Source organism: Canis lupus, chromosome 31, assembly GCF_048164855.1.
Source record: "Canis lupus baileyi chromosome 31, mCanLup2.hap1, whole genome shotgun sequence".
NCBI classification, from domain to species: domain Eukaryota; kingdom Metazoa; phylum Chordata; class Mammalia; order Carnivora; family Canidae; genus Canis; species Canis lupus.
The window spans coordinates 2,120,421-2,147,938 of NC_132868.1; the positions used below are offsets into that span (position 1 = coordinate 2,120,421).

General features: G+C 42.3%; 1 protein-coding gene and 2 long non-coding RNA genes across 9 annotated transcripts in view; all 3 read right to left on the reverse strand.

The window, feature by feature from the left end:
• Positions 1-27,518, reverse strand: part of TRIO (trio Rho guanine nucleotide exchange factor) — a 355,982-nt gene that overhangs the window by 277,888 nt on the left and 50,576 nt on the right. The gene's annotated exons all lie outside the window — the stretch shown is intronic.
• Positions 479-14,234, reverse strand: LOC140621891 (uncharacterized). Its single transcript, XR_012021608.1, has 2 exons — positions 2,451-14,234; positions 479-2,114 (listed from the first exon to the last, which is right to left on the reverse strand). It is a non-coding gene; the product is annotated as an uncharacterized lncRNA (long non-coding RNA).
• LOC140621889 (uncharacterized) overlaps positions 17,427-27,518 on the reverse strand; it is a 49,517-nt gene continuing 39,425 nt past the window's right edge. For both annotated transcript variants that reach the window (XR_012021607.1, XR_012021605.1), the window contains one exon: positions 17,427-17,718. This is a non-coding gene — a long non-coding RNA (uncharacterized lncRNA). The remainder of the gene's footprint in view (positions 17,719-27,518) is intronic.

A 27,518-nucleotide genomic window follows, 5' to 3' on the forward strand; every position in this document is an offset into this window, starting at 1 on the left:
ATAAATAATAATATTTATAAGAATATAATCCGGAATAAAATATCAGCATGCTGGAAAGGCTGGGAGTTTACAGGCAAAAGGACCAATCCGAAAAAATCCTCACTATCATCAAATAACCTGGGGACCACAAGGACTAGCCTTTGGAACTTCCCATGCTGGTTCCCACTGAAGACCCTCCCAGCAGGAGGAGTCCTCTCCAATCTGCACCACATCTGCCTGAAGTCCAAGGCTCATTCCCCTCCTGCAGGCTTCTGGAGTCGCCCCGGGACTGCCTCACCTTCCCTCTGATGGCTGGGTTCCCATTCACTCACACGCCGCTGGCCCAGCCATGCAGGAACTCAAAGTTGACTTTTCCCTTCCTTAATCTCTTCTTTCTTTTCTTTCTTTCCTTTTTCTTTCTTTCCTTTTTCTTTCTTTCTTTCTTTCTTTCTTTCTTTCTTTCTTTCTTTCTTTCTTCCTTCCTTCCTTCCTTCCTTCCTTCCTTCCTTCCTTCCTTCCTTCCTTCCTTCCTTCCTTCCTTCCTTCCTTCCTTCCTTCCTTCCTTCCTTCCTTCCTTCCTTTCCTTCCTTCCTTCCTTCCTTCCTTTCCTTCCTTCCAGCTGTTGGTCCGGCCACTATTTCTTGAGCACTGTGGTAGGCACAACCTGAGATGCCCCACGGCATCACCTGGTAGATGCCCCTCACAAAATCCCCTTCGGAGTGTTGAGTGTGTGTCAAGTGTCAGGGGAGCAACTGCACATGACAGGGTAGTAGGACCCCTGCCAACAGGCTACCAAAGAGCTGGTTCTCAGCTAACCAATCAGAGGAGACCCGTAGAAGAAGGTAAAACATCCAAGAGGTTGTCCTGCTGGCCTCAACAGAGCAGAATGCCACTGGGTGTAGAGGGCACCGACCTGAGAGCGACCCCCGCAGGGCACCGACCTGAGAGCGACCCCCATCAGCCAACAACAAGCAAGGAAACGGGGGCCTCGATCCTTCAAGCAGCATGAAGTGTATCCTGCCAACAGCCTGCATGAACACGAAAAGGACCCTGAGTTTCGGGGGAGATGGCAGCCCAGCCCTGAGCTCACCCAAGAGACACTGAGCAGAGAACTCAGCCACCCTGTGGCCAGGTGCCTGGCCTATCCAGAGTGGGAGAGAACAAGTGCTGAGTTTGTGGTGACCTGCTAACACGGCAACAGACATACAGGCACCTAAGTTAGTTCTGGGTTCCACAGACCTAATTCCACCTGCTTTTTATTCTTTTCTCAGAGAAGTGTGCCCAATCTCCTCCCTCCCATTTGCCCAACCAATCTCACCCCATCCACACAATAGCCAGCTAAATGTTTTTGATGAGTCGACAACTCCACACCAATTCTGTACAATTCACGCAAAACTTAAGGAAACACTCCATGCTTTCAGTAACCTGTGGCTTTTACAAATAATGAAAACTGCTTCATACCTCTATGTTCGATATGATGATAGAGCACAAGCCCTTAACTCTTAGAAATGAGGACACAGGCTCAGAGTTTAAAGACCAATTTTTAATTCACAGACTTTAGTTTTTACACATATCAAAAATACACATTTATACTTAACATAATGTTACAAATCTTAACCTATATACATGCTTAACATTCTGGTATTCTATTTTCTCTTTCATTTAAAAATTGATGGCAAGTCCTATTTCCTGAGTCTTTATTATTCTTCCACAGTTACCACTTCCATATCTGGATGCATTAGGGTCAAGCCCCCAGAAAATAGCTCAAAGGCAATCAGTTTTGTCTGCTGAGATGTATTTTACTTATGGATTCCTTCCATTCTGTTTTTTCCATAAATCTCACTTATTTTTTGTTTGGTATTGCCTGCCAGTGACTTGTAGCTCATCCATAAAAGCATGCAGCCAGCCATCCTTCAAAGGTACCCTCTATCCTTTAAAAATAGGATAAAAGCAAACTTTTAGGATGGTGCTAACATTATAGACATCATCTTCGGCATCGCTTTTAGCATGTACTTCACTTTATTCTGTCTTCACCAAAAGATCAGAGGTTAACATAGCTGTACCTCCTGTTACTCCAGGAGCAGCCTAAGTTCTGAAGCAGCTTGTAACTCATCAGCTCTGCTCCATTATAAATTCTATAAGAAAGACAAATGAAAAAAAATAATAAAAAAATAAATAAATAATAAATAAATAAATAAATAAATAAATAATAAATAAAAAAGAAAGACAAATGCTGGAATTTCTACTTAAAATAAGCAATGGTGATATGGTTAACCTGAGGTTGAAATAGGATACTGGCCTCACATACTTTCTGAAAATCAATATATGATAATTACTGTTTCTTCTTGCATAAAAAAAAAATCAAGAAGTAGACAAACATTAACATTAAACATGTAAATTTTCAAAGCAAAAATGTGATTTAGTGGGAAATCAAAGAATATGGCTGCAAGGTATGCCTGAAAAACATTTACCTTTGTAAATACGATGTTCAGGCCAAATGCGGGTTCCGTCTCTCTTACTCTCCAGGATAGCAAATGTAATCACTTGCAGATCCAAGTCAAGGGTTTGGGTATATTAAGCACTGAATGATTGTAAAGTTGTATTTTAGGAGGATATGTATCTCTATAATTCAACTTAGATTAAGACTAAAATTATTTGAGAATTTGAGCATAAAATGTCACACATTTAAAAAGAGAAGGAAGTCCATATGCCAGAGACAGTGAGGGAAATGATAACCTTCAAGTTAAAAATAAAGCGCCTTTTTAGGGCTACAAAATGCACAGCCACACAGTACCAGCCCTGCTTCCTGGAAACGTGACCATTTCCCTGGTTCTCACAAAGCCAAGTGGAGAGAACTTCCCACTCACACCCTATCAGAAGCAGCTGCCTCCTCTTGAAAGATAACCATCCTCCCTCTCTTTACATAAGGGGATGAAGTTGCAGCTGTGCGGTGCTAGAGGGTGCAGCCTTGAGCCGAGCACCGGTGCAGCGCTGGCATGATGGACAGGAGACCAAGGGCGGGCTGTAAGGCGGTGGAGCCTCGCACCGTGAAGCAGAGCCGTCCCCCAGGAGGGGCTGCCCCGGGAGGGGGCCGCCGGGAGGGGGCCGCCAGGAGGGGCTTCCCGGGGAGAGGCTCCGCTAGGAGGGGTCCGCCAGGAAGGTCCACCAGGAGGGGCTTCCCGGGGAGGGGGTCCGCCGGGAGGGGCTCCCTCGGGAGGGCTCGCTGTGTCTCACAGCCGGAACTGAACTGGGCGTCAGTTTTCCAGTGGGTGACTCCCCGCGGGGCTCAGAACACTTCTTTACATTTTGTTTAGCCACGCAGTATCTCTGGCAGGGTAGGAGACAGGAAATAATACCTTTCCAAAGATAAAGCCACAGGATTTGCAATCTGGAAGCACGCTCAGGCATGGATGCTGTCCTACAACCCTCCGGTTTTATGAAGGAAGCAGAGAGCCCAAAAAGCGAAGCCACCACCTAAGAGCCCAGAGCTGGCGCTCTCCTGCAGGGGCGTCCTGCACCACGGGGACGGCCCACCCATCTGTGCTCTGGCCTCTCCTAGCCTGGGTCCACTCACAGAAGACAGGGGTCTACAAGCTGCCCTGGAAGCAGCTGTAACAAGATCTCCTTCCAAGACAAAATGCTTCATGCCCACTCTTCTTTCTAAAACTGTCAATAAATTAATTAATTAATTAATTAATTAAAATTAAAATTAAAATAAAATAAAATAAAATAAAATAAAAATAAACTGTCATTATTTTAAACAGCTTTTATCCCATAAGATCAATCCCCCAATTACATCTCATGCCACTTGATTCCCTCCAAAAAGGGAGGGCTGACCTGGGCCCTTAGCATCTCTGGGACATCATGCAAATCACCATATCAAATCAATGTGGCTGCAATGTCCTTATTTGTAAAAAAAAAAAAAGGGGGGGGGCACCTCACAGATTTGTTACAAGGTTTAAAACATAACACATAAAGTGCCTGCACAGGCCCATCCATACTTCTTAAACGGTGGTTCCAGTTCCACAGACACCAGCCTCAGAATCATATGGGACACACTTAACTTAAAATGCAGAATCCTACGCCCTGCCTCATAGATTCTGAGACAGAAGGTCTGGAACAGTGGCTGCATTTTACTCATTTCCCTAGGATATTCAAATGTGCACTGAAATTTGAGACCCACTGCCAAGGATGGATTAAAAGCTTCTTCCCCACATCTTTTATTTTTGATGTTCCTCACAAAGTAGCTCATTTCCTGGCTGTGGCATAGACAACCGGCTGCAAACAATACAGAAGGATGCTGGGAGGAGTGGGAACCCAGAGCCAACATCTACTCTACTGGCTTTCAAACTTCACTGACCTTGACCCACAGTAAAAAAAAATACATTCTACAATGTAACCAAACTGGAGCACATGTCATACATACAGATTTTTCAGTCTCACAAAATAACCCTGGGTATGTGCAATGAACTTTGATATTTCCTGTACTATTTTATTTTAATCTACTCTTATTTTTTTTTTTTTAGAAATGTCAGTAACAATCTGCTGAAAAAATACCAGTCTATTTTATTTCCTCCAGAAGTGGTTCTTCAGTATTAGTTTGGTTTTCACACAGAGATCCCAGCACACGGCAGAGTCCTGAGCCCCAACCCAAAGATTCTGTGGGCTTCGGATGCTGCTCATGTCTATGATCCATCACTGCAGGCTCGCAGCCACCCCAGGGTACTCTGCAGGACAGTACCACCCAAGGATGGTGAAGAGACTTGCAGAATCAGAATCCTCAAACCAGGAGGGTCTGCTCGTATCGACCAAAACTGTGCCAGAAGCATCCAAACCTAAGGGGACAGCACACCCACGGGCACTGGTGGGGATGGGGTGGAAACAAGCAAATCTCTTCCAGGCCCTGAAAAGGACAGAAGACCCCCAGCAGAACATTCTGAATAACAAAGCACTAGCTCACAGAAGCCAAAGCAAGGCTCCAGAAGGAGCTTTCCTACTCTCTGGGGCACTGTGGCCTGCCACACAGCTCCCACCCCAACAGTGCCAGTCCTTCTTGTAGGATTCTACTCATCTCCGAAAGTTCATCAGCTTTTGAAATCACCATTTCCCATGGCTCGCCAGCACTCACGATGCCCAGGGCGAGGCCCAGGAAAAGGACAGTAGCTCAGGCTGGAGCCCCGGCTGGGTGCTGGGCTAGACGTGGCCTCCATTGGGCAGGCTGTGAAGACCACTGGGCCCAAGCCAGCAGGGGCCGCCAGGAGGCTGCAGCCGCTGGGAGCACCTTCAGCACAGCCCTGGCCACAGGACACTCCCCACACTTCAAGGTGGGCAGAGACGTTATTTTCCCCTACCAACTACTCTGCTCAGTTTCTGTATTTCACCATCACTTCTGTGGTATACCTGATTCTCAGAGAGTCGGTCAGCTCAGGTCCTTGGGTGCCAATCACTGAAAAGGTTATTTTTCTTTTTCAAATTAAATAATGTCACAGCATTGGAACATTTCTTTTTAGGGTCTTAATATCAACCTTCTTATGTGTGTCACTGTGGTTTTATAATAAAATAATGAACATTACTTTAGCAATAATTGGACACTTACCAGGCACCAACCGTCCTAACTTCTTTACATGACAACTTCATCAAATCATCCCAATTATCTATCGCAGTGGGTCAGTGACACAAGGAAGGGCAAGCGCTCCCCAGAGACCACACAGCAGGAGGCTGAAAGCACAGGGCCAGACCCATGCTCCACATACTGAACACCAGGAGGGGGTGCACATCTTTACTTACATAATCTATTAAGGAAGAAGATACCAAATACTCTTTATTAAAACAGTAAGCTTGTGTTCCATGTAATTTCCTACCGAAGCTAGTGACTGAATGTGATAAACTGAAAACATGTCCCCATGGATGACTCTTATTTACTTTTCAAGTTAGATTTAAAAATCCGACCTGTTTGGAGAAGGTAAATGAGAATCTTCCTCTTCCCCCAAGAGACACAGATAATAGTTATATTAAGAATCAACAGATTGGATCCCTGGGTGGCTCAGCGGTTTAGCACCTGCCTTTGGCCCACCTGGATCGAGTCCCACATAGGGTTCCCTGCATGGAGCCTGCTTCTCCCTCTGCCTGCCTCTCTCTCTCTCTCTCTCAGTGTGTGTGTGTGTGTCTTTCATGAATAAATAAATAAAATCTTTTAAAAAATTAAAATAAAATAAAAATCAACAGATTAAAAATACCTTTGTTCATTTAAGAAATACCTTTGTTCGGAATAAGAACTGTTCTTGTTCCTAGAAGTTACTGAATGTTTTAGGAATGTTTGATTTCAAATTCATAAATGTCATTCATTCATTTCATATTTTCCCAAACCTGAGACTATCTCACATTATTAGCATTAGTAATACAGAAAAAGAAGCTATTTTTAGACTGCCTTTCACAATAGGAGATTCTCAATGAGAAAGGGACCTGTTGTGACCACGTATCCTGTGGACATGCCCTGCTGGGGCTGTGGCCACCATGGGCCCCAGAACTTCTGAAATGTTACTCATATTTGAAATAGCTGCACATGGTTTACCTTTACCATGTTCTAATGAATGTGGTCAAGTATGCCCTTGTCATCTTTGAGAGAAGACAATTTTCCTATAAATCAGAAATCTAGGGCAGTCCGGGTGGCTCAGCCCGGACTCAGCCCGGACTCAGCCTCAGTCAGGCTCCCTGTATGGAGCCTGCTTCTCCTCTGCCTGTGTCTCTGCCTCTCTCTCTCTCTCCCTCTCTCTCTTGCTCTGTGTCTCTCATGAATAAATAAATAAAATCTTTAAACAAAAAAAAGAAATCTAATTTGAACAACTGAGCGCATCTATGGCTGAGCAAACTACATTTGAGGTCAGGTGGCTGAAGAAAGCAATGCACTGGAACCCTAATTCCCAACCTGTGCACACTGTACACCTGGGGATGTGTGTGCTGGGGAGAGACAATAATGATGATATGTGTATATGTAAATAAAACACTCTCACCCCTCCTAAGAAGGAAAGAGAGAAGGGTGGTGGGAAGGGTCATGACTGATGGTAAGAGAGGGACCCACAGAGATTACAAATGAGGGATCATCTTTCCTACCCGTGAACCCTTCTGGCAGTCATGTAACAAGACAGAGTTAGGATGTCTGAAAGAGTGGACACTGAATGGCCAGGGTTTAACCACTGCACACCCGATACTGGCAGGCATCTAGGGTTCTGTTTTGTTTTTTTAATTCCTGGCAATCTTAATAATGAACATCCTTAAGTCAAAAATAAGAGGAATGATGTATGTAAAATACACCAAAACAGAGGCACCATGAAGACCCTATATGTCTATCCCATTTAACACCCTGGTGTCCAATACTGGAAAAAGGATGCACAATCTGGTCCTCTAGCCAAATGTCCAAGGCAGTTCACCCCACTGGCCCCATGAACCCAGGTGGCCCCAACAATCCTCTGCATCCCACAGGGGATTTCTGATTGCTTCCGCCATCTCAAGAGAGGTGGCCCAACAGGTAAGAGCCTGGCTCCAGGTCACGATGCTTGACTGGAATGCTACTTCACCTCTCCAGCCATGGGACCTGGGGCAAGACTACCCCAGGATTTGTGTAAGTAAGACAAATGGGCCCATGATGAGAAGAGAGGAGAAACAAATGTACTAACCCATTTAGGGCACGTTCAGGTAGTTTCCGGCAATTCACTGAATCATGTTAAAAGATAAACATGCTGGGAGTGCCTGTTTGGCTCAGTTGGTAGAGCATGCAACTCTTGGTCTCAGGGTTGTGAGTTCGAATCTCACATTGGGCACAGAGATTACTTAAAAAATAAAATCTTAAAAGAAAAGCAAACCTTTATACTGTTCCTGTACTAGTACATGCCAAATGGAATTACACAATTAACCGTATGCCATACGATAGACAGGGTCTTTAAAATCAAGCGGTATGGCTAACGCCCACCTTACAGAAGTTCACGCGATGCACTGGAAGAAAAGCCCATTCGTGAAAAAGATACCTCGGTGTTGGCAATATGATAATCTGGGTCACGAGTTATTTCTAAGAGATCATCCACACTCCAATGCCCATTCAGCTCTGAGTGAGCTGGGTGGCTCAGCTGGTTAAGCATCTGCCTTCAGCTCAGGTCATGATCCTGGGGTCCTGAGATCGAGCCCCGCATTGGGCTCCCTGCTCAACAGGGAGCCTGCTTTTCCCTCTTCCCCCTGCTCGTGCTCTATTCTCTCTCTCAAATGAGTAAAATCTTAAAAAAAAGAAAGAAAGAAAATCTTGTTTGAAATATCACCTCTTTTCAAATAACCATACAAATAAGTGAGCGGGCAAAACTAATAATGATTAGCCAAGTGTGAATCTATGGATGGCCCTGGACAGGCTCAGTCTAGGGTGTCACGACCATCTGTAACTGGAGAACAGCATCTGCAGTATTTCCACCATCAAACCAGAACATGGGGCAAGGTGCAGAGGGCAGGCTGAGAGAACTCTGACAAACTCATGGAAGGAAAAGCTGCATGCTGCCCACAACCACAACAAAGAGAAAGTCACTGTCATAACCCGAAGAGCCAACCTTTGTGATGCTGCTGCTACAAGCCAAGCTCTGCATGGCTTCTCTCGCTGAGTCCTCATTAACACCAAGAAGCAGATACAATTGCTGCTCCTGGTTCAGTGAAGAAAAGGAAAGTTACATGCCTCCAATCAAACAGCTATAGACCAGAGGGGATGGGATTAAAAGCTGACCCCAGAACACAAGTTCTTAATCACTAAATTACAAATTAAGAAAATAACCAAATCAGCATAAATCAATGACCAGTTCTCAAAACTATCTTCTATCAAAACTCCATTGCCGGGGTACCTGAGTGGCTCATTTGGTTAAGCGTTAACTCTTGATATAGGCTCAGGTTTTAATCTCAGGGTCATGAGTTCAAGCCCCACGTTGGGCTCTGCATTGGATGTGCAGCCTACTTAAAAAAATTAAATAAAAAAAAAAAAAAAACTCCGTTGCCTATTTAGAAGGAACAAGACTGGGACACCTGGGTGGCTCAGTGGTTAAGTGCCTGCCTTCGACCCAGGGCATGATCCCATGTCCCGGGATCCAGTCCCACGTCAGGCTCCCTGCATGGAGCCTGCTGCTCCCTCTGCCTGTGTCTCTTGCCTCTCTCTCTCTGTCTCTCATGAATAAATAAATAAAATATTTAATTAAAAAAAAGATATAATTAAGATCTGGGATCCCCAAATTAAAAGCTAGTAAGACAAACTCCAAGTCATCTTTTTTAATGTATACATGCAGAAAATCTAGGCTATTATGTAAATTAATTTCTCCATTCTGAGCATTGTAGCTTCCTTTTCAAATTATACATGGTAAAAACCAAATATATAAGATTAATTCTCATCAAAAATAAATGTCTCATCATTTTACTTTCTTCCTCCCAAGGTTTTAAAATCACTATAAATAATGTATTTTTTTAATGTAAAAGGGAAAAAAATCACCATACTGCTGACTTGAAATCAGTGAGTAAGGCATAATGATTTGACATAGGATATGTCTCATTACCTCCTTCACTTTGGTCAGAAACAAATAGGATACACCCTTAACTATACACTAGCACTGGCTGATGATATAGACAAATCAGTGAGGCCCTCAACCAAACTGAAACATACCCCTCAGTTTAATCCATCTATTAAAAAATAACCAGGGGATCCCTGGGTGGCGCAGCGGTTTGGCGCCTGCCTTTGGCCCAGGGCGCGATCCTGGAGACCCGGGATCGAATCCCACATCAGGCTCCCGGTGCATGGAGCCTGCTTCTCCCTCTGCCTATGTCTCTGCCTCTCTCTCTCTCTCTGTGACTATCATAAATAAATTAAAAATTAAAAATAAAAAAATAAAAATAAATAAAAATAAAAAATAACCAGGTAAAATAAGGGGACAAGAAGATTGATTTCTGGTTTTTAGCACAGCCAAACACACCTGTAAGACTTGGACAAACAGCCTCAGTTTCCCCACCCATGAAAGGACCACACAATCTCTAGTCATTCTTCTTAGGTAACCAATGGAATCCTTTTTGATTAGGCCTGGAAATTCATGTGGTCATGAACACCTGAAGCTTACTGGTCTGCCCTGTTAGCCAGAGGACAAGTGACACTAAAGTCATTTTCAGCCTTCATGATGGCCAGTCCACCCAGTCCTCCTCTAGTTCTCTACGTGTGTGATTCAAGCAGGGAAACGGACGGCCTTCTAACAGGAGCTCACTGCTGATGCTCCCCACACCATGAGAGTCTCCATCAGGGGCAGAAGCCCTCTTTTCTCAATAAATCACTAGTCTTTGGTCAGCTGATTTTTAAATGAAGTCAGTTAAAGCAGAAAGCCTTTAAAAAGATGCAAGTTAAGTCTCTAAATGCAAGTTAAGTCTCTGTTTCTTTCCTCCTCCTGTTCAATAGGGACACTTTACGCACTATACCAGGTCCACTCAGAGGGCACTGCCTCCTGCAGTCATCTTCAGACCTGGGCTAAGGTCTTTCCTTTGAGTATGAATCTCAAAAGGATGGGATGTTCTTACTATCTCACCAGCACACACTCTCATATGCCAATTCTAGTATTCACCCTGAAATGGTGTTAAACTACAGAGACCCCCTAAGGAAATGTTAACGGTGGAATGCTTATATTTATAGTGGTCTCTTCCACACTTGACAGTTTATTTTAAATGGACTGCCTTTATCAATCTTCCCAAATCATTCAAATTAGCTTTTACAGCAATATTTTCTTTTCCCACTCATGTCTGAAACACTCAGATAACATTTAATTGCATTATATGCAGACTGTAAAAAGCACACCCGGAATAAACCAGTTTGAAAGAAACGCAACTAACTTTTGTAAGTGAATTATTCAAGTGGGGAGAACACAGCGCCCAAGCCTGCTAGGATAGTATGCTCTCCTCTGCTAGCAGATAGAGTTCGTTATAAGGTTAATGTTTATTTTTAAAAGGGAGGGAGGAAGAGGAAGGAGGGAAAAAGAGGAGGGAGGAAGGAACAGGAGAGAGAAAGGAGGGGGAAAGTGCATCTTCCTTCCTCTTCATTCCACTCACAGGAATCCTTCTGCCTCAATTTAAAGTACGATCTTCACAAGAACAAAGCCAACTGGTTTCCCTCGCATCCGTACCAGTGCTTGTTGGGTTATTTGCACAAAACACACAACCTCCAGGAGGAAGAACTTCTCCCCTGCTCTGAATTCCCCTAACACACACTGTTACCACTGCTCAGTAGCATGCAAACCTTTCTTGGGTTGGAAGCAAGGGATTCTAAATGAGAAGATCAGGCTGTTAGGCTAAACTGTGTCACTAAACTAATCGAGCACTGAAAATACAGCTCGCCTATTTGGTATTTGGTTGCTAGAAAATAAATGAATGAGTACTGCACACATAAAAGTCATCAGAATCACCTTCTCAAAACATCTGACCCAAATCAACATTAAATACAATCTGTAAATTTAAAAATGAAGCAAACCCCATCTTCCCAGCTACAGTCAACAGATGCAGTGTACCCTGCTCGTGAGGCATTTGCTATGTCTCTCAGGAGTTCAGGGAGAATGAGCTTTCTGTTTTCTTCAGTAATGCCAACAATTCTTACCTGCCTGCTCCAGCCCTTCCACTGGCACCCCTGCTATTCAGCTTGCATTTAAACTTCAGAAAGGCTTTGTATAACACCCCCCCACCCAGTGCCTGACACATGAATTCATGGACAGCAGCACATGTGTGTATCTGAGTGTGTGTATGTGTCTGAACATGTGTGCACGTATCTGAGAGCGTTCACACCTCTAAGCATGTGTGTGCGTGCACATCTGAGCGTGTGTCTGAGCATGTGTGTGCGCATGTCTGAGTGTGTGCACATCTGTGCGCATGCCTAAGCGGTGAGCGTGTCTGCATGTATGAGTGCATGTGTGCACTTGTGTGAGCGTGCCTGTGTCTGAGCGTTTACACGTGTCTGTGCATGTGTGTGCACTCGTCTGGGGGGGAAAGGAAGTTGCCATGCCAGGGCCTTCTGAGAGTCAGTGTTGAATGTCTTCAGAGACTAACGACTATGACATAAGCTCTCACAAAGAGCAGTCGCTTTCCTTTCAAGATGAAGGTAGGAGGCGGCCAAACCAAGAAACAAGATTAAGATTTTTTTAATAGTAATTTTAAGAACAGATGTCACTTTTACATTTGTATTTAAAGTGGTATTATGAGCAAATGAAGAGTACACGCAGCAAAACATCGTTTAAAACAAACCATTCAAACTGATGGTTTAAAATACTTAAAACTTGAGTATCAATCTTTTACCTAAAAAAAAAAAAAAATCAGGTCATTCCTCTCCTATATACTGATTTCTGTACAGTCCACATTCAAATAATGGATGTCAGAGAGAATACATCCAAAGAATAAAGATTGTAGCCAATTAGGGGAGAAGTGGGGGTTTGGTTTTTCCTTTGTTTTCCATTTTTCCTGGTCACAGATTAAGGACTATACTAATAATATCAAGCTGCTTCTTTAGTACATTATTAATAATCCTTTTGACAGCAGAGAATAAAATATCAAAAGCACCTTCTTGTGTTTCATGAGAATTCTATCCCGTCACAAGGAATCACCAAGTAGGCTTCTCTGCACACGTCACTCCCTCACACCACATACTGAGCATTCAACAGATACATGTACTGACCGAGAGCCTTTTATATAAGAAAGACATCTAAGGATACAGTCAGTACTTGCACCCTCTATTCAGTCCATCAGGCACAGTGAGGCTGGTCCGCTGTGCCCCCTGGGACTCCACACAACAGGGGCCTGGGCCCATCCGATGGGCAGAGAGGCCTTCCTGGCCCCCAGAACCCTGCCAGTTCCATCTGCCCATGTTAACTATTTCTGATTTTTTTTTTTTTTTTTTAATTGGGAGAGAGAGAAGAGCGCATGCATAAGCAGGAGGGGCAAAGAGAGGAAGAGAATCTCAGGCAGGCTGTGTGCTCAGCACAGAGTCTGACTAGGGGCTGGATATCACACCCTGAGATCACAACCTGAGCTGAAACCAAGAGTTGAATGCCTAACTGTGCCACCCAGGTGCCCTAACTATTTCTGATTCTTCCATTCTGAGAACTCCACATGAGCATAACCAATCCACTTAAACCACTATTTTACCTTCAGCTGTTATATTTCTCCTTATACCTTTTATCCCATTGGGAAAAATTTGCCCTTAGAGTACCGATTTGATCAGAAAATTAAAAAAAAAAAAAAAGATTTTCACATCGTTCCTTAAACATCTATCTATTAAAAAAATCTGTTTAAAATCACATCTGCATTCCAATTTAGCCAAGGGCAGACATATGTCACAAAAAGATTGTTCTTACCAGATGCTAAAGAGCATATCTTAAATTTGCATAATAAAAATGAATATAAGAGGCTCTGCACAGGAAAGTCCTATATATGCTTCACGTGGAAAATGCTGGTTCTAGTATACTGAATACCTTCAGACAGGGCAAAATATTCCACTGTTTCACATTTTATTATTTTTAAAAGATTTTTAAGTAATCCCTACACCCAATGTGGGGCTCGAACTTACAACCTGAAGATCAAGTGTAGCATTCTCTGTGGACTGAGCCAGGCAAGCGCACGTTTCACGGTTTAGATTCATGTATGAGTGAGTACATTCTACCACAGGTGAGTTCACAGCAGGAGCAAGTCCACAATAATCACAACTGCTTATGTTGTTGGTACATTTAAAGTCAGTAATAGTCAACCTTTTCAGACCATGTGCTTCAAGCCAGGTAGGTTTACAGATAGTCCTAGAGTACTCACAATTCACATTAAGCATTTTGTAGGTCCTTTAGCATTACCCGTTCATCTTTACATACAGCCAATCTTTGAGATGATGGTTCTTTCTGAGACAGTAAACATCCATCTCCTGGATTCCTCCCAGGGATCATTCTGAGGAAATGATTCTCATAGCTGTTACAACTATCAGGCACTGGTCTAACCACAACCAATAGTTCTCATTGGAAAGTCAAAGGAAAATGAAGTCAAAAAATCAGAAAATTAGTTAACATGAATTTTTTCTTCGGGCACAGGGAATCCTCAAAAGCTCTGATTCCCTTAGTGGTATGGCTACCAGTGGCCACCATCCCCAAAATGTCAAGGGAACAGACCCCAGCTTTGGCCTGAGAGCTCATGACAGAGTCCTAGGCAGGACTGCGGAGAGCAGCCAGAAAGGAAAGCACTGATGAGCGGCAGGCAAAGGGTTAGGAGCACAGAACACAGCGACAAGTAGAGAGCACTCCTGGATATCCACTTCATGTTTGCTGACTTCAATTTTTAATTATAATCTAATTCAGAACTACTGGACCACAAACAAAGCTGAAGAGAGTCGGCTGGCACTTTAGAATTATACTGTTATAATTGAAGAAAAAATAAGGGTGATAATATATATGATTCATGTTGAAATAAAAATTTGGCTATTTCCTTCTTCTTCCATGGTTTTCCCCTCAAATAATTACAAAGCAAGAAAGCACTGTTTCCAAAATGCTTGAAAGAGATTTAGAAGAAACAAATACTGCAAAAAGACCTCTCAATGGTCTCAACAGGTCTGGGAAAACGGGACCAGCAGTGGCCCTGATAAACGTGTGCTAAGTTAAAGGAGTCCAGACAGCAGTGTCAGAGGCTAAGTACAGGTGGCCAAACAACAGGCTCCAAATGGGGTCAATGAGGAGGCCTACAACAGGGGTGGGGGGGGTTGGGGAACGCATGGGGACAGCAGGACACACATACCACCATCTGGTAGTTCACTCAACAATGACCTATGTGGCCTCAGAGGAGCCACGGCCTCGCTAGACTCAGTTTCTCCTTACACTCAAGAAGTTACACAAAATACCTTACTCAGAATGGAGATGTGGTTTCTTTAAACAATCTTGCCCATTTCATGCTTCCAACCTTCTACACAGAGCCCACCCCATCACCTAACCTGCAATCTTCCTGCAACACTCAACCAGAGGGTCCTCCAGCTGCTCCTCCCTTGGGTGCCCTGTCAGGGCCTGAGATCACCTGCCCCTTCGCCCCTCCAGGCTCCTCCCCACCTGGGGCTCGCAGGCCCAATGCTCCCCTGGCACCCCCCACACAGGGTGTCCCACCAGGGGAAGATAGGCTAAGCAGCACCCTAGGGCCCCGGTCTCTGGGGGCACCGCAAGGCTCCTCTCTACCCAGGTCCCTCTCACCAAAGAGCAGAGACTGAGTGGGTTTCCTGACAACTGAAGAACTAACAACTGCCAAGGTATTCTTTCATAAAGACCTTCAGTACAAAACTTACGGCTTTGTTCATAAGCCAATCACAAATGTGACCAAAAAAGGTGTGTGTGTGTGTGGGGGGGGGGGGAATGAACACCAATAATAATAATAATAATAATAATAATAATACCTTTGTTTCCAAACAAAAGCAAGTGAACCAGTTGGGCTATTTCACTATGTCCTGAAACAAGCAAAACTACCTAAGGCCTACTTTTACTGTGAATCTTGTTAACATTTTAAGTCAGAGTATACTTTAAAGCACTAAATAAAAAAGGGTTCTTGGGTACCTCCAGCAGGAGTCATTGAGTTCAACAGCTAGATGGCTGCTCTGAGAACAGACACAAAGATTTACCCCACGGGGTGTCTGCGCAGCATCCTTTACCAAAGCAGTGTGCAGGAATCACCCCAAATGTCCAACAATCAAACACCAGTTTAACGTCTTACTGTACAAGCAATGGAATGGTAGGTCATCGCGTCCAAATAAGGATACTAAAGTGTCTATGGGAGAAGAGACGATGACTGGGGCCTGCTTCCACATAATCCAGGCAGTAAGAAACAGACGCACCAAGACAGGCCAAGGGATGATCACAGAAGCCAAGTGCTGAGCGCTGGGTGGTCACGACCAATTCTATTTTTATGAATGTCTCAATGTTCCAATTTTAAGAAATGATGGCAAATAAAGTTCCATGCATAGAAAGATATTCATGATATGTTCTTTAAAATGTGTCATGAGGCATTTTCATGAAGAAAAAATTTACATACCATAAAATTCACTCATTTTATCAGATGGGGCGCTATGGTCCGAAGGCTGGGATGTGGTCACCTAGTCTGCCAGTTATTGGCTCTGAAACCCAAAAATCATTTACCATCACTGGTGCTTGATGTCCTCTTCTGGAAAACAGGTACATCATCTACCTCGTAGAATCAAATGAAACAAATAGCAAAGGGCTTTTGTAAACTGCAATTTGTTAAATTTTGATTTCGCTATTTTTTAAAATAGTCACCCATTTTAAGTGAACTGTTCGGTGAGTCTTAGTCAATTGATAGGTGTGCAGTCACCACCACAATCAGTTCTTGAATACTTGTATCACTCCATATTTCATATAAATGGAATCAAACATTATTGATATTTTGTGTTTGGATTGACTTAGCATAATGTTGTTGAGGTTCAACCTTTTTTGTGTTAAATAACAAAACAAATGTCAGAAGTTTTTTCCGTATTGCTGAATCTCACTGTATGGATAGGATCTATCACATCCTGTTGGACTTTTAGACTTTCATTTTTGGCTATCAAGAGTAATGTGGCTGGATATGAAAGCCTGTGCGGGACCATATGTTTTTACTTCTCTTGAGGCAGATATCTAGGAGTGGAAGAGCTGGTTGATACAGGCACATAAATTAAAGAAACTACAAAGTTTTTTCCAAAGTGGCTGCACAATTTAATATTCCTACCAGCAATTCATGAGGGCTCTAGGTCCTCCATAGCTTCATCCACACCTGGTGCATCCACCTTTTCCGTTACAGCATTCTAGTAGGCCAGTGGTCAGGGTGGTTCAAATTTGCACTTTCCTAGTGATTAATGATACTGAACATGTGCCTATGTGTTTATTCGCCCCTCCTCTATCTTCTTTGTTGAAGTATCTATTGAAATCTTGTGCTAATTTTTTTTTATTGGTTGTTTGTCTTCTTGAGCCGTGTAAGTTCTTATAATCAGGTCCTTTATGGGATACATGATTTACGTGTATTTTGTCCTGGCCTGTGGCTTGTATTTTCATTTCTTAATGGCATATTTTAAAAGGCAAAATTTGTAATTTGACATTCATCAAATTTTTATTGTGTTGTTCACACTTTTTGTATATTACCTAAGACATCTTTTATTAACCCAAAATCATAAAGATGGTCTCTTATGCTTCCTTCTAGAAGTTTTATAGTTTTACATTTAGTTTTGTGATCTATTTCCATAATTTGTTCCTTGCTGGAGAAAACCAGTGATAAAACTGTACTGCAAAATAACCCCTTTACAATATATGTAAAATATGATTATATATGCTTCTATGTAATTACACACAAACATACAAACATAAATAGAAAGAGAGAAGTCTAAACGGATATATACCAAAACAGCAGATAGGTACTTCTATTTTAGAGAGCTTTATTTTCTTCTTTTTTGGTGGTACTCAGTAATAACATATAATAAACTGGTTTCAAAATGCTACACTCCAAATCGTAGCCTCCAGACGAGAAGCAGCAGCCGGAGACATCCTGGAGGTTAGGACAGGAGGGAAGGGGGGCCCCTGAGACTCCGGAGAGCCTGAGGGTTAGACAAAGAGTTGATGGAGCTCAGCTTCTGACGATGAGGAACATCTGGAGAGCCTGGCCGCAAGCTCAGTGCACAGAATGCAAAGTACTCAGGGCTGCAGCCAGAATCTGGATGAAGCGAACAACATGTTTAAGTTTTTAGAAAGTGCCTTCTTCTGCAGAGTACATTTTAAAAGGAAAAACTGGTATGTTCTAGAACACCAGGAATTCTCAGATGCTGTGCTTTTAACAACACAGTGTTCAGATAATAAAAATTAATGGGTTACAGAGTGTGGTACACAGTTCCTTGTAAATTAGATTTAATTACAACTACCACTGAAGTCTCCTATTTTTGCCAGAAGCTTTTATCCTTCTATCCTTGGCCAATGAACTTCAGATACAAGATAGATCTTCATATTGAACCAACTGTAACAAACAGCATATTTAATTGTAAGGTTACTTCAAATGCTGAGGAACTGGGCTCTACTGCTGTGAGCACCTCCAAATGAAACCATTAGCTGCTTCATTATGCTGGTGAATTTCTAATTCTTGTTTCTCTTGTTTCTCACACGTTCTATTTTCCAAAGAATTTCCAATCCACAAAAGAAACAGCAAAGGAGGCATGTGATGGATGTTCAGTCCACTCCACCTACTCAGAGCTCAGACCCCCAAGCAGACACTTCCTGCAGCTGCAGCTTACAAAGGATGCTCTTTGGATTTTTCTGGCAATAGCTGGTAGTTTAAGAGAACAAAATCCTGTACCCTCCTTAATCCACAGGCACTTCCCTTTACACCACAAATACTGACATTTGTCTCTCCTACAGTCATGTGATAATATAGAGAGCAGGAAAAAAAGCTTGGAAATGAACATTTTAAGGACAGGCAAAACCGTGTCCACTATGCTTCTAACAAGTGTGATGAATACTCCTGACGAATGTCATTAATAAGACATACACTGCATTTAGGTGGCATCACAGCTTGATCTAGGCACTACATGATACTAAGTGAATTAATCACTTAGAAATCTGAGTGGGTACTACGATTATCCCCACTGTGGGGTGGGGGAACTGAGGCAGGGTGAGGTGAAATAAGTTGCCACGTCAGGGTCACTACTCTACACACTGCTCCCTGAGAATCACTCGAAGGCTAACCTGCACCCGTTGGCTTACCTCTGCTCTCACACATCCAAAAGGCATTCTGAGGGAAGACAGGGCTCATCACAACAGTCTTCATTCAGACATCCTCTTCCACAAATCTCATTTGAAAGGATGCTCCATTTCTCCAAATCTCTACCTCATTAGACGTGTTTCACTGTCCTTGAGACATTCCCATACAACACGCCACCCTACACTGACCTTATGATGGCCATCTTCATACAGTAGCCCAGAGGCATCAGGACGTTGCTCACGCCTAAGGTGTCAGCAATCATAAAGACAGAGGAAGGGGACACACTGCTGTGCCCCTCAACAGAGAGCAGCTCCTCTTCCTCTTGTGCACCCCACATGCTAGCAAACCAGAACTCCATCCCCGCCCTCCTTCACAATTGGCTCCAAACCACCCAGTGCAGTAAAAAATTAGCCTGGAACCTTCAAAACTAGGATTTTATTGTGTGAGATCAAGACAAAATCTAGTAGTAGCACAATCACAGATGACACTTTTTTGGCTCCAAACAAGACATAAAATTCCAAACAAGCATTTCCTGAGGAATAAAAAGCATAATCAGCTTTTAGAGTCTATAGCTATTGGCAGGTTCTGGTACTTTCACCAAGGTCTAAAAACATTCAAGGCATCCATAAAGACCCTAGAAAAAGAGCTGCAGTTCTTTTACTTAAAGCACCAGATTGATTTCTGAGGCACATCTAATGTAACACTAATGAAATAACAAAAAGGAAAAAATTGACAGTTTTAGTGTACAGTCAACTAGAATGCACTGTCCTCCTTCAACTGTGTTTCCTGTCCTTGTGCTTCCCCAACAGCCAGCAGCCTGCACCCTCCCCACCACCACCAGCATCAGCCCAGTGCAGAGCTGGCACCTGTGTCCAGGAAGACCGACGTTCCCTGGCCCAGAGCCCCAGGCACACAGAGGACAGGGCCATGCTGCTCCTGCACCTGGCTCTCTTAGAGAGGGTGGGTCACAACATCCCAACATGACTCATCCACGTTCTTGAGAATTTGGAGAGCCATACCAGATGGTTAACAAAATTTTTAACAAGATTGTTTCTTAGAATTTATTACTTGTTATACTAAGAACATAAAAAGGTAATTTTAATATAAGACCTTGTCCTCATATCGTTCCATTATTAAGTACAAAGCCAGAAATATCTGACCAGGAAACATGTTCTGAAAAATGTCACCTCCGTGAACTGATTCTGAAGAATGCTGTCAGAATTAAGATAACGTCTGCAAAGCTTTTGCAGTCCTTGGAAGGGAAATGTTTCTGGAAATTAAGGATGGAGCTTGTTCTTTTCCTTTTATTTTTATTTTTAACAAAGATCACAAAATGAAGACTTTAGCATGGTTACCTTCTAAGTAATCACCTTGGAAGCTACAGACTTATTCCAACACATGCTACAGAAATGCTGCCAGTGCCCAAAGCCATCTGGAAACCCTTTCTTCAAATTGCCTATTATAGCCTATGGCACATTCTCTAATGTAGTAAACTGTTATTCTTTCAAAACCTATTAGAATTTGGGAAATACGTAAATTATTCTATGCCAAGTATAGGTGAATAGAGTAAGGAAACTTGGTTACTCTGTTCAAAAAAAAAGTTACAAATGTACTTGGTATATCAGATATCAAATTATTGTGTAATAAACCATCCCAAAACTTAGAGACTCAAAACAATGACTTTTTATTTCTTATGACCCTGTGGGTTGACTAGGTAGTTCCTAAAAATTACAAATAAAATCATTAATAAAAATTATAAAATGACCAGAATGGAAAACATATTCACAACACTAGCCATGGTATTTTAAATTACTTCAGCTTGGTATAGGGCTTTCAAATTGCCTGGAAATGTTGGGCTGGCCATGTGCTACTTTTCACAAGATGATTAACCGGGCTTTTATTTTTGTCTTCTTTTTTCCTGAAAATTTGAGGGCCAGGTAGGTCCTCTGGGTCCAGACCTCCAATCACTTCTGTGTTTTTTCTTTTATTAGTGTAGATCTTGTGATTTGCAGACAATCTATATTTTAAGAAAATGAGCTATTCCGAGTTAACAAATGAACAGGACTAATTCATTAATATTTTCAAGGTAGGGATCCCTTGGCGCAGCGGTTGGGCGCCTGCCTTTGGCCCAGGGCGCGATCCCGGAGACCCGGGATCGAGTCCCACATCGGGCTCCCGGTGCATGGAGCCTGCTTCTCCCTCTGCCTGTGTCTCTGCCTCTCTCTCTCTCTGTGACTATCATAAATAAATAAATAATTAAAAAGAAAAGAAAAGAAAGCTTTAAAAAATATATAGATTTTCAAGGTAAATCTAAGTGAAGCAATGAAAATGGACCTCTCCCTTTCTCCAAGGCATCACCTCAGACCACAGCTCCTCTTACCCTCCAGGAAAAGGTTCTGTTATCAGAGTAGTAATGCTTAATCCTCAAAGATAACAAATAATGCAGCCAAACACAGCAGTCTAAAGACTACAGGACATGACCTGAGCAAAGTATGACACTCAAAATGCAATGTATTTCTTTGCAATCAACTCAGTATTAAAATTCCTATTTGAAAACAGGTTTTAATCTTTAAAAACTGCTACAGCTTAGGTACAGTTTCAACTTTTACTATACTTTTGTGGTGTGGTAAATAGAAGCAAAATCTTAAGTTTCTCTAAAATAAACGGCAGATCAGAAGTAAGTTTTCCTTCTTGATACAGTTATCCCTGAAAGAATACGGATTTTTAAAACATCCTTTAAATGTAGAAAATGAGTTTTCAGCTAACTTTGAAAAAGCCAAACCTCAGTCACTTAACAATAAAGAGGAAAACTTAACTCAGTAAACAGGGGATTTGTTCAGCCGCCTTAACTGAATGTGTAACCTGCCATCAGGAACCACAGCAGAGCAGAAACTGAGAGGAATGCCCTTAAAGGACCATAGCTTGGGATCCCTGGGTGGCGCAGCGGTTTGGCGCCTGCCTTTGGCCCAGGGCGCGATCCTGGAGACCCGGGATCGAATCCCACATCGGGCTCCCGGTGCATGGAGCCTGCTTCTCCCTCTGCCTATGTCTCTGCCTCTCTCCCCCTCTCTCTCTCTCTCTCTCTCTGTGTGTGTGTGTGACTATCATAAATAAATAAAAATTTTTAAAAAAGGACCATAGCTTTATTCCGTGTCCTGAACCCCAAAACCCAGTAGCTTTCAGTCACGGCCTCTGCTGACTGCACTTATGTCTGCCTCCCCCACAACTCCACAGTTGGAAGCTTCTTCGACCTCTACTTGCAGATCCTGTCCACCAAATCCGAGGTCGACCCACGATGCTCAGTCCTCAGACAGGCACTGGGCGCTTACAGTGTGCCATCATGTCTCAGGCCCCAGGAGTCTAGACCTGAAGAATGATGCATACCCCCTGACCGGCATCTGCACCCACAGGGGAGCCGGAAACTAAAACACAGACCGGACACGGCAGGTATTGAATTCAAGTGAGAAGTGCAATGAAAGACTAAGGTCCTGTCAAGCGGTCAGAGAAACCCCTCAGCAAGTGACTCTCAAGCTGAGAGGGCCAAGGGTGGGAAGGAATGCACCAGAGGAGCAGGGTCCTGACCGAGGCAGGAGCGTCCTCGGAACACAGTGAGGAATCGTGAGGGCAGGGACACCTGGCACAATGACACAATACACACTGCCCCTAGGACACCGTATCTGGCTCCCAGAAGACACTATGCCATGGCTACTTCTCCTGCCCTATGGTAGGACGGGGTGGGGACAGAAGCCAGATTTCTGAGTCAATAGCTAGTGGCCGCGGTGCTGCTTTTATGACAGACCCTGCTCTAGTCAGTCAGCGGAGAACTGAGCTCTCACCCCTGGGCAACACTACCTCAGGCGACCTCTCAATCACAGCCATTTACTTTGGGAACCTCAATGCTGGCCCTGTTCTCTCCTTCCAGGAGGTCTGGACTTGACCCCAAGCCCTTCTCTACAACTCCCTGTCTGGACAATAGTACAGCATGACATCTAACTTAAGAAACCAAAACGTAGCAAGGGAAGTGATCGGACCAGAGGTAAAATATGCTTCAAGATGCCAAATGGCAAGAGGTTCTATTCAAGGCCAGCACAGCCCTGGGAGTGAATTGGCCATCACTGCACAAATCTCTGGCTCTCAGATACAGGGAAGGGGGCAGTGGCAGAAATAAAGAGATGGTGATGAGAATAATGCCACAGCCTCAGCAAGCTTCTCAAACATCCTCTCCATAAAGTCCAGCCAATAGAATGACATCAAGAGCAAAAATAATCCTTAGTAGCAATAGCCTCTTCTTAGTGAAAGAAGTTGGAACTTGTTCTACTGTTTGAAGGCAACACATCATTATAATTTTCCAAGAACTAATAGGATTAAACCATTCAACAAAGAATAATATTTTTTGAAAGAAGATAAGATGGCTTTGTGCCTTTCAAAAGACACCATTCAAAGACTATTTAGCAATTCCGCCTTAATAATCTAAAATCTAATTGTATGAATTATTTTAATCATGGGAAATTTATTTAACTAACTTAACTGTTTTTAATGGAACCTAGAAATAATGAATATTTAATACCTCGAGTAATCGTTTCGGAGGGTACTTTTCAAGAAAAGATTTTTCCACAGTTTTTAATAAATTTTAAAAAAGTACATGTCTGGGAATGAACTATCTTGCCACTATTCACAAAGACTTGAGTTTGATTGGAAGACTAACCCGTTTGGGCAAACACATCCAAGGCTCTGTGCCACTTAGTCCCACAATGACCCATCTGATTCCAGAGGGGTTCTGAGCTTAGAGGTATTAGCAAAAGTGGGTTTTGGAGTTCAGTCCATAGTAGTCGGCTGTGGGCTTGACTGAGCAAGATGAAGAGGGTCAAGAGGTTCTAAGTACAGAACCTAGTTAGCCTAATGCAAAGGTGTTCTTACGGTACAATATCAAGAGTAGCATCACCCAAGCAATTCAGCTAATCCACACTTGTTACAGTGCCCCAAACTCCCACCATTATAGTTCTATATTAAAGTTGTGCTGTGGCTTCCAGAAGGTCTCAGTGAAATGTTAAATGAGAGTTAACACCTTAAATGAAAGGATTGGAACAAATGACCTTGAAATCTCTTTAAATCTCTAAAACTCTGATTCTATACATACAATTAAGTGCTAGGCAGAGAGTAGGGTCTAAAGGACCAGAAGATCAGGCAAAGATGAATCTAGGCAGCCAGGAGAGGGAAATGGGCATAATAGAGTGTTAGCTAAAAAATCAAGTCAGAATGTATTAACTTTTATGAAATACATGCCATATACAAACATCCATATTTATGGAGATAAAACACTAAAGGTATGTATTTCAAAACTTTAACCATTATCTTAAAATGGCAGGATTGCAGGGATTTTTTTTTTCATTTCTTTTCTAAATTTCCACAATGCATATTGCTGGTAGACCCCCTAGTAGAGACCTAGTAGAGGTCTCTTGCAATTCTATACGTCATGTAAGCAGAGACACGATCTTTGCTCCAAACTATCATTACAAGGGTATTTTTACAGCAAATATATTTGGAAGGGAGAAACAGTGTTTCCTCCAGACCAAAGAGCAGGTTTGCTTATGATCCTGGAAGGCAATGAGTGTCTCTCTTCAGAGCCAAGAACAGCCATGCTTACAATCCAGTACAAAAGACTCAGACACCCTAAACGCAGGGTTCCTCTCCTGTAACACAATCCCTGTGTATACAAGTGTCAGTTGGCCTTCCTTGTGTCACCCTGTGGGAATCAAGTCTTAGAGTACTAGTGCAAAAAAATGCTGATATCATGACAACTAGTACTACCATGAATAATAAACGTCCTTTGTCTCTGACCCAGAAGTTTCACATGTGTCAAACTGTGTCAGACCAATCTTTTAGCTTGCAAGTAGGGTAAAAAAGCTCAGATCCTTCAAAACTCTTGACAAATATTATCCTGTTGTTACCATCTGAGATGCTCAGAATTAGTGAGACAGTTTCTACTGCTTGCAACCAAAAGCCATACAAATGCTTTAAGAATCAGGTCTTTACATGTTCAGGTAGGAAGGAAAGGAGGGAGGGAAGGAAGATGGGAGGAAGGGAAGAAGAAAAGAGAAAGCAAGGAAGGCAGGCAGGGAGTCGAAAGAAGAAAAAAGAAAGGGAGAAGGATCCAGAAGACCCTCACCTCTACAAGATAGCACTAGACAGGGAAAAGGACATTCTCATTTTTACTGCACCCCTGCTGTGTGAAAGGTGCTATGCCTGGAGCTAAGGACAGAGATGGGGACAAGACAGACAGGAAGTATCTCAACACATACATGTGTGTGCCTACCACCACAGTAACTGAATGAACCCAAACAAGGTACTTTGAGAGGGTAGGAGAGTGGAGTCAGAGCAAGTCTGAGTCGGGATAGGGAAGGCATTCTTGACATTCTATAGGTGTCATTTAACAGTGTACAAGGAGACTTTTTCTCCTGGTAGGCCCGTCTTCATCCCAGAGAAATTTTACAAATTTAAATAATCACAAATATACCAGCCCTCCATTCTTTCAATCCAATTATGTTTTTGTAATATACAAAATAACAGTATAATTACAAGATTAGTGCCAAGCAGTAGACTGATAAGCATTTCATGACTATGGTCTAACATGAAGCCAATTCAGAGTCACTTAAAGTTGTTAATCATTAACCACAGCCAAATGGACTTTGATAACCTTTGCATATAAAGTGTTTAGATTACCCAATGAATGACACATGCAAGTTTAAGCTTAAGGCACTTCATATGGTACCCTGCAGCTAGAAGGTGGTTAAAAAATGAAAACAATAATTAGGATTATCTAAAAATACTGGACTCAGCAAGAATGTTTGTTCTCAATTCACTCTCTGTGACTTGGGCAAGTCACTTAACCTCCCAGGCACCAAATGCCTCATGTATCATAAGAAAGGATTATACCTTATAGGTTATCACCTCTTCTAAAGGTAAAAAAATTATTTCAACTCACTAATCCAGCATTTAGTGGCAATGTTCCATTTTACATATAATGTATCCTGAAAAACATGAATGTTCTAAAAAAAAGGTATAAAATGCACAATAATTTCAGCGACATTCAGAAGTACATGATTTCCAATCATAACTAATTTTTGCTATTAAAAAAGGCCTTTCCCCCCAATGAAAGTAATATTTACATGCAAAACGGCCATTTTTGGTGAGGAGGAAGAAAATACTGTAATCCCATAACCCAAAGGTAACCATCACTAACATTTAAATAAGGCTCAGAGTTTTTAAAATTTATGTAAACACAAATACATAGATAAATTTAGGTAAAATCCAGTAAATTCCACATCCACACACACCACCACCAACTAAAATAGAATAAACAAAAAAAGGAAGTGCTCAGAAAAACCTAGGGAATGCTCAATGAGTGCTCAGGAGGGGTCAAAACTTGAACAGGCTCCCACTGGCTAACCTGGAAACCATCTGAATGTAAACAATAATGATAATAAGCAATAAAAATAACATAGAATCCATGTGCCTATTCTGAAATAAATAAATAAATAAATAAATAAATAAATAAATAAATAAATAAATAAGAGGGCTCTTACAGTAGGATTCCAACTAATAAAAGTAAAATAAGTGAAGGAATTAGAACATTATCATTTGGCAAACACCAGAGTAATATTTTACACAAAAATCATCAAAAGATATAAAATTAATGAGTGAAAGTACAATGAGAAATGAGACGGAGAGATTTATAGTTTCAAAGAACATCCCCACAAGATCCTCATTCGTTACAAAAAGAAACATTATTACTTCTACAAAGAAGATAGTAGGAACCATTCTAAGTGATGACCTGACAGAGCTTGTGCCTCCTGATAAACTGCACAGAAAAGAACAAAGCTTCACTTCCACAGCATTCCCTTTTTTTTTTTAAGATTTTTATTTATTTATTTATTCATGATAGACACAGAGAGAGGGTGGAGGGGCAGAGACACAGGGAGAGGGAGAAGCAGGCTCCATGCCAGGAGCCGGACGCGGGACTCGATCCCAGGACTCCAGGATCGCGCCCTGGGCCAAAGGCAGGTGCCAAACCACTGAGCCACCCAGGGATCCCTTCCACAGCATTCCTAGTAGAAATGAATACTGTTCACTAGATGTGACTAACACATCTAGTCATGGGGAAAGAGCACACGAATCCGAATTGAGGAACCTTCAATCAATTAGCTAGAATGAATTAGGCTTGAATCTTTCAGGACTGTCAAGGTCCTGACAGATAAGGAAAAACCAAGCAACTCTTCGAGATTAAAGACTGAGGAGCTATGCAACAAAACTCTTATGTGACCGGGGAATGAACCCTGCACCAGGTAAAGCACTTTACAGAGACAACTGACAAGATGTGCACAAGGTGTGGAAATTAGATAATACACTGCATCAATACAATTTTCCTGATTCTGATCATTGTACTGTGGTATGTAAGAGAATGTCCTTGGTTTTAGGAAATATACACTGAGGTATCTGGAGGTAAAAAAGGCACTGTGTACAACTTAATCACATATGTGTCAGGAAAACAAATTTAGATGATAATAGATATAAAATATAGAAGGAAGGGGACATGAATAACTAGTACAGTAAATATTAACTGAATAAGTAAGTGTAGTAAACTAAATAAGTAAAATGAGTAAACTAAGTAAAATAAGTGTAGTAAAATATTAACATTTGGGAAATCTGGGTGAAAGGTGTATGGGATTTTTTGTACAATTTTTCCAACTTTTTTGGATATCTAA